General features: G+C 46.7%; 1 pseudogene; it reads right to left on the reverse strand.

Moving 5' to 3' along the window:
* Positions 1-1,330, reverse strand: part of LOC146776343 (fascin-like) — a 41,972-nt pseudogene extending 40,642 nt beyond the window's left edge.
* Between the last annotated feature and the right edge of the window lie 7,241 nt (positions 1,331-8,571).

An 8,571-nucleotide genomic window follows, 5' to 3' on the forward strand; every position in this document is an offset into this window, starting at 1 on the left:
GGACGTATCCCCAAAGTGTTCTTGTTCAGGTGTCGTGTTGACAGACCAGTGTGTGCCAGGCTCGGATGGAGTACTTCCTAAGCGTCACATGTGCACGGAGCAAGCCGTACTGCGTATGAAACAACCTCTGAATTGTGCCACACACCTGCATAGTCTGTTTGTGCATTAGGTGACGGTCTTAAAATACAGTGGCTTTGAACATCTCCTAGGTATGAACGGACTCGACTTGTTTGAAGCCAACAGTGAGCAGCACAGCACCGTTCTAACTATAAATAGGCATTGACAAAGCCAGCAGGCTTGGCTTTCACGTGGCAATGCGTGTAAATCGAGGCATTCACTCATTAAACAAGTTTTGTTTGGTAGTAGCCAGTGCTGTATAGAACATGCGATCGCGAAAGCGATCGCCTTGTTGTATGAGAGCAAGAGAAATAAAACCAAAAATAACTGCAGCGCACGTGAGCATGCAGGAAGCAAGCGATGACTGGGTAATCACTCATTGTTCTGACAAAAAATATGCTAGCTTCAGGAGTCCTCAGCGGTTGTAGGATTAAGTGGAAGAATCGTGTCCCCAGTCACCACCTCACCTTGCCGGGTGGACACGTTCCGGTCGTTGCCCGCCTTGAGCACCACCTGCGGGTAGCTCTGCTCCAGCACGAAGAGCTCGTCCTTGCCGCTCTTGCTGGACTTGAGCGTGCCGCTGGGGCCCGAGGGTGCCAGGTAGCGGCCCTCGCAGTCGTGACAGGCCACCTTGCCGGCGCGGAACTCCAGCGTGTAGCCGGTGGCGCGGTCGGGGGCGTCGCGCAGGCCACCGTCGTGCGCCAGCAGGTGGTGGTCGGCCTTCTGCACGCTGTAGCGCTGCTCCTGGAAGAGCAGGGTGATGAGCGCGTCCACGCCCCAGGGCACGGCGCGTGCGGCGCTCAGGTGTGCGTAGCACTTGCGGCTCAGGCTGTAGAGGTTGACCTGCGGGTGCATGACCAGGTGCACGCTCCAGCGCTCGCCCGTGGCCATGGTCTGTGCGAAGCAGCTGATGCGGTCCTCGCTGCCGCCCAGGTAGCGCCTCGGACTGCAGCGACCAGCGGCCTTCGTCGTGCGCCACGATGGCGAAGCGGCACTCGGGGGCCGGCTCCTCGGCGGCCAGGTAGCGGCCCAGGTGGCTGCGCAGGAAGACGGACGTCGAATCCTCGGGCCCCTGCTCCAGCATCCAGATCTGCTTCTTCTTCATGCTGGTGGCCGAAGCGTTGATCTTGAAGCCGAAGGTCTCTGCCGTCAGGTACTTGTTGCCGCAGTTGATGAGACCGAACTGGATCTGCACCGAGTCGTTGGTGGTCATGGTGAGGGGGCTGCTGGGCACGCTGCTGCTGCAAAATGGGGGAGCGAGGTGTGTGTGAATGTTAGGATGTACGTGCACCCTCGTGGATGTCCTGTTTCTATTGTGTGCACCCTCTCCACCGAGCAAACCCCTTCTGCTGCTGCCTGCAGAGGAACCAGCAGCCCCGCTCTGCACCCTGACAATGCCTGCTTAACACAAGCATTGGCAAAGCCAATAGGTCTCGCCTTTGAGACTATTGGCTCATCCATTGCATTTGAATCATGCTCTGTAGCCTGGGCATTGCAGACTTTGCCAATGATAGGTCTGGCAAAGTCTGCAATGCCCAGGCTATAGAGCATGATTCAAAGGCAATGGATGAGCCAATAGTCTCAAAGGCCAGACCTATTGGCTTTGCTAATGCTTTTTGTACAGGGGGGGTGGCGAGGTGTGTGCGTGCACGCGCGTTAGGCAGCAGCGGATGCGGTGAGGGGGTCAGCAGCGGCGGGGTGTGTGTGCGCGCACGCGTGTGTCTGTGCGTCTGCGCAAGCGCGTCCACAGACCCCGACCCCAATCGCTGCGCGTGCCCCGGTCTGTCTCCCTTGAGAGGCATCTCGGCGACAATAGGTCTCGAGAGCGAGACCTAAAAATTACGTCCATTAATACAAATTTTGAAAGGAGCTAAACAGATTTTTTGCAATTTATCATCTCCATAGCAGCTCTTACCATTAAATTACCATATTTGTTTTAAAGTGGTTTTATCTCTGTTGATAAATTTTCAAAGCAGGACAAGCAAATATAACATGTTCAATGGTCTGTACATGGTTACGACAGAATTAATAGTTTCTTACCTGTAACTCCTGTTCTCTCATAGGGGATTTCCATTTATAGTCTTAAGACCTGAATAGTCCTGCCCATGTGCAGGGACCCCGGTGCAGTTCTTCAATATATCTTCTTATGTGTGGAGTTTTGCCTTTCCTCAGGAAGGCCTGCAAAGACACTTTAGAAAGAGACAGATTATGCAGCCTATATAACTAGGCTACAATGGCCAAATATTTCATCACAAAGACAAAAAAGGACCAGACTAAAGTAAATTAGGACAATTTGAGATGATCTGCAAATAGCATAAATCTCCCTCACAACTCCTTTTTTATGATAGAGATGAAGAAGAGCAAGACAGAGTAGCCTCACATGCTGTCATTATATGGCTAAAAAAGAAGCTGTGCCTTTAAGAACCCAAAGACCACTAGCAGCCTGTCATGCACAGCAGGTTGCAGTTACATCAATTCTTTTTTCCGTCTCCTGCTGACATGACCCTGGATTATTGTGCTCGACCTTTTATAGGTTTTTTTCTCTTAAATCTTTCATAGAAATTGCAGAATTTTACCTTTACTGTTTTTTTTTGACAGAGGAGGAACTTCAGATGAGTTCTCATGATCACATTGCTAGAATGAAATCCTAATGCTAACCTTAGAGCTTCTATTGACACTATAGAGTTTAAAGTGCAAACAGTGAGAAGACTTATCCCCTTCACCTTATGCATAAAGTGTCATTAATTAATATTTATTGTCTCTTGCATACAAGTGTATCAGAGCAATCTTCATTGTATATACTGTTATGAGATGATTAAAGTGTCTATGACCTGTTCCTCCATAAAATGCCTTTAGTGCATTTCATGGGCAAGCGCCTAATTTCATATATGTGAAATATGATTGTTGTCAGTCAAATTTGCTGACATAATTCCACCAAGATACAGTTAGGATTTTACTACTTCTAAGAGAGATTTATTATAGAACCACATATACTTTGTATTTATCTGACACCCCTTTGGCTGAAACCTCAACAACTTACTTTTATTTTGTAGTGTAGTTACTATATCTCTGCGCATTGGAATAACATACACTATAGATCTGACATAGGACTACGGTCAGTATGTCTCTATCGAGTATATTAAACTTAATTACTTGTGTGTGCCAGCTAACTCAGAGGTCACTAGAAACTTCTTGAATATACAAGAAGGAATTAGTCTCTGACAACCGCATAAACGTGACAACTTTGTTTCCCTTTAGAATCGGAACGGTCTCAGAATCGTGGAAACAATAGATAACAGTTTCACTCAATCAATCGTGCATGCTTCGTTTCTACAGAGTTGCACAGAAATAGAGAGACGGGCGTTTCAATAAAAGGGTTTATTGAACAGTCTTATTTCTCATGCAAGAAATATGAATTGCTACAATCGTAAGACAGACTGCGAAGTACAATATTTATGAGGTAAGCAGTAAGATAAAATAATACTGCAATAGCATGGTTTGTAGCTATGACATATATTAATCAAAATACATACATAAATAACATAAGCTAAAATGTGATACTCATCTGATGCTTCTAAATTGTTCTACCCCAGTGTACCTAACCTAAGTGTAGTACGAGGTTTGAAGTAGGTGCCATTTCTAAAGTATAGCTAGCTATATTTTAGTTTAGCCAAGAGTTGCCAAAAGTTTCTCTCAGTTCTAGTCAGCTCCATACATTAGAATGAGAGAGGTTGGAATCTCTTTTCTGGACTCAATAGTCTAACCCCCCGCAAGGGAAGTCAGAGAGCACTGGAGCTGGATTCTCTGCAAGGAGGATGGCAGCGTCAGGTCAGTGCATCAGGCTGGAAATCGATCTCCTTCCGAACTTGCCGTGGCAAACCGTGTAGTCTGGGTTGGATCGAATCCTCTGGGAACCGCAATTTGCCAGGGCAAGTGCTGGTATATATATACCTTGAAGGTGTCTAGGAATGCCAGTATTGACGTAAAAGTCAGGCAGAGGAACGTCATGGATCAACCCCTAAGGAATAGATGTTCATGCATACTTAATGAGTTCTTGGAGAAATCAATATTCAAGCTGAGGGAAATTCCTAAAGGCTTAAGGGTCTGGTTTTCCAAGAATTCGTTGTAACGTGGATGGAGGGATGTAGGTGGCCATGCCTGTATTTGGTTTGTACGGACAATGTCTAAATAAGGGCCGGATTTCTATGTCCAAATAAGGGCAATGTGAATTGCACCTATATAAGGGCATAAATTGGGAACCCTATATATGGAATCTAAAGCTGCACACAACAATTTATATTCAGATTCAAGGACTGAGCGTCTGAGTATAATGACAGGGTATCAAGACATCTCTGGAGACCTTTAGGAGTCAGGTCTAACAGGACAATATCATCTGTATAGAGAAGTGTGCCTAAGGGATGAGAGACTCATGTTGGGGCATCACCAGCTACCTTACTTAACACATTGGGCAGGTATGCCATACCTGGCGAAAAAAGGAGGGGAGCCAACAGACATCTCTGTTTTAATCCATTTCCAGTAGGGATGTTTGGACCCCGCCTGCCTCCTAACATCACATTACACCAAGTAACAATGTGAAGAGTAACAATGAGTTTCAGAAGCTCCCCTGGTATTTCCATTGCACACAACTTCCTCCAAAGAGTCTGCCTGTCTACAGGATCAAAAGCAGTTGAATAATCGATATAGGCCGCAAAGACAGGCATTCCCCTTCGTTTCACATATTTCTCCAAAATAAGGTGTATTACAGTTATATTATCCAAAGTGACTGGCCTCTGCTTCCATTGAGTGGCTGTAACTGCTGACAGAGCTTACGGAGCTGCCCAAGCTGTATTGTGGCCGTCAGCCCTGTCTGAGCCTAAGCCTCGTTGCCGTCAAGCTGTCAATACATCTAGAGCCCCGGCCCCCAAGAGCTCAAGAGAAGCCTGGGGTGCTCTGTGCAGCGATAGCCGTACGAACAACACGTTGCAGCATATAGGGCGCTTAGCAGGTGGATGGGCCCTTTGAAGGCTCGGAGTGGCATCTTGATCAGCGGCAGCCTTCGGGCACCTAAGCATGTGAGCCCACTTGAAGCCTCAAGCCTACAAGCAGGTGGTCTCCCAACGCGATCACTGGAGTAAACCAACTGGGTGAGTGAGGATCCCCCCGCCCAATAGACCATAGGCACTTTGCCGCTTGTTGTTGTGAAGTCGTGCTGCTGTGGTTGAGGACAGACATGCTAGCGCATGGCTTAACCCTTGCAGAGCTGAAGCGACCAGCATTAAGCTGGTGCAGCTTGCACGCAGGGGTGCGGCCAGCCTTAACACAAAGCGATTTGCAGAGGACTAGTCAGCAAACATGTAATTCACAATAAAATAATGGACTTGGCTGCTGACAAGTTATTCAAACCTACGAAGGATAGCGTGCTTGTGTCCCTCCTCCACTGCCTTGTGGAAAACTCCTTCCAGGAAGAGGTGAGGTAGTGCTACAGTGGCAGAACATAACTCTCAAACTATGAGGTCGGGCAGAACAAGGAAAAAGCCACTGACAGCTCAAAGGCACAAAAAGAACAAAAAGGGTGGTGTAAAGTCCCCTTGTGGGCCAGAGGAGCCCCTCCATTTGTTTCATGGTCTAATCAACAATGTTCTTCATCAACTATCCCATCACTGACATCTGTATTTGATTTTGCATCTTTAAAACCTACAAACACAGAACAAGTCATAATTTCCAATTGTTTGGCGACCGCCACCCCCCCCCCCCCCCCCCAAAAAAAGTGGAGCAGCTGGCACGCCACACACCCACGTGTGGCAACCCTTTGGGACTTTAAAAAAAAACTTCTACTGTTGATAGGGCAGTCTACAGTACAGCCATAACCACAGGAAGAGAGAATGTTCATCTCACACATCTCTGTCTGGAGCACCCAACAGAAAGACCTCCGCTGTTTAAATTCTATGCTACGACACACCCATATCCGCCAGTACTGCCCTCTTTTGACAGCAATGATTTCACTAGCAGCTAAGAGATCGAGGAACCTGCAATCACTCCGCCTGCGCCCCGGGAGCAAAGACTCGGAATATTTACAGCTACCCCGTTGTTTCAGCATCTCAAACATTCCACCACCAAATCAGGACTCAGAGCAGCCAGGGGCATCAACATCATCTTTGCTTCTAGCAGAGGCACCATCTCCAGGGTCTAAGTCAGTTTAGAGGGAAACAGCTACTAAAGTTCACTCACCATTACGCCCCCTTAGCAAGAGGGCAAAGAAAAGGCTTCGAAAACAACGGGAAAAGACAAGCAGCAGCACAACGTCTGCACCCCATAACTTGCTTATAAAGTTTGCAAACTAAAGAACATAATCCTTCCATTCCAATGGTGAAGAAAGCTGCTTCCCACAATTAATGCTCTCTGCAAAGTTGAACACAGAAGTCGACGTAGAACATGCAGACTCCAAGTCATTGGAAAGTCTTTACAGGAATGGGTCCAGCCAACTGCCTGAACATTTAGATGTTCGCAAAGAAGCTATGGTATCAATGACTATCACTGTGGAACCGAGTACAGAGGGGCAGAATCAATCACTCGAAAACCCAAGCACTTGCAAAGAAGGAGCAACTTCTAAGATTGTCATTGCGAGTCTGATTGAATTGAGTCAGCCGCACCCTCATGATGGAGCCACTGAAGACGTCAATCCCCCCCACCCCCCAAAGTAGTCAAGAGCAACCTGGCACGGACCTGGACAGAGCCCCTCAAAGTAACAATAACAAAGAGCCTTGGTTCTTTGATCATCCAACTGGAGACAACGCATAAAGTCGCTATGATCTGCGTGAGGAGCGCCAGCAGAGAACTATACTGGAGTCACGTAAGGGGAACCAAAGTCCACCTTGGTCCTGGGGCCCCGACCAAGAAACAGCTTTGCAAAATTCAAATACCAAGTTGCTGTTTAGCCCGGAGTATTACTCGCAAGGCCCCCATGACAACTTAAATAGGGTGAACATCTCAAGGTTGTTGAAGTCCATTTCCGATCTGAGCGGATTGGAGTCTAGTGACATAACATCAATTTAATTCCCCCCCCCCCACCCCCAGGCTCTTAAACCTTGGAACCCACATTAGCAACATTTGTTTTGTCGACACTTGCGCTGTTAGTATTATCCAGATCAAATGTATTTAGCACATGGAGCATCAAGACCAGCCGGCTCAAAGAGATTTGTTATCCCACCGTGTGGTAAAAACACCAACCCCTATATTATCGCATAGAAAGAAGCCATTTTCAATTCTAAAAAACGACCACGGATGTGTCATCACAAAGCACAGTGAACAAAGGGGTTCAACCACTGACCACACAGGGAAAGATTGGGACTGACTACCTGCAACTCTATCTAATAGAAGGTTCAACTGAATTAGCCTTGAATGTCTTCCAGACCCAAAGCCGCCACTATCCTTGTGCTCCTGGAATATCAGTGGTCTCACCCAGAAACTTCAGTCTTCAGATTTAATCATGTTTCTAAATAATCATGAAATCATAGCCCTGCAGGAAACATGTGCCGAGTTAAGTCGTCTGATACTAGGGTATCTTGAGCCTTGGAAGCCGGCCCTCAGGGAGCATATGTATGGTAGACCAAAGGGAGGGCTTGCTATACCTCAGTCAAGATAAAAGGGAATGTTGATCCATTAATGTTTGAGGAGAACTGCCTGTCAGAAGTAAAGATCAGCAATTTGAGATTGCAGCAATTGCTATTACCGATAAATGTTTACATCAGCTCTAGTGCAAGGGAAAAAAGGTCCAAATGTAACATTTAATACAAATCTTGGGTGACCTAGCCAGTGAACATGCCCAGGCGGCCTGCTTGATCACAAGGGATTTTAACACAAATCTCTACCAAGATCTCCCTGAGGGCCATGAGAAGCTTAATTCAGAGAGCGCCCAGAACATCATCGAATAAACAAAGCCAAGGGGTTGCCCACGAAGTCTGTTGGGCGAACATTTCATCTTGTAACTCAGTAGCGTGAGCTATAAAGTATTGAATTGTCACTTCCCACAAGATATACTACCAAATTGGACAAGACCTTTGCTAATTGCACAAGTGGAAACTAACTGAAAGGGTTGTGCTGAAATCTTCAAATTAAACGCTCTAACATCAGAGAACTCATGGAGCCTAGATCTAATACTGGTAGACGTAGATGCTTAGGTGTAGGAGTATTTGTTGTTGTGACATTAGTATTAATTGCTTTGCTTGTAATGTTGAGTTTGCCCCACCCTGCTCATGTAGAGGAGCTTAGATCTACAAGTGCCCCTCAAACACCTCTATTGTGTAGTTCCTACAAATCTATATAGGATCTGCGTGTTTTAGACCACATAAACTAAGGGATTGGTGTCCAGACTGATTCCAGACACCACCAAAGGATATGTTAGTCTATAGACCAGCTAGCTCACAGTGACACTATAAGCCCCACAACCTTATCAAG

This window comes from Triturus cristatus, chromosome 12 (assembly GCF_964204655.1).
Source record: "Triturus cristatus chromosome 12, aTriCri1.1, whole genome shotgun sequence".
Taxonomy (NCBI): domain Eukaryota; kingdom Metazoa; phylum Chordata; class Amphibia; order Caudata; family Salamandridae; genus Triturus; species Triturus cristatus.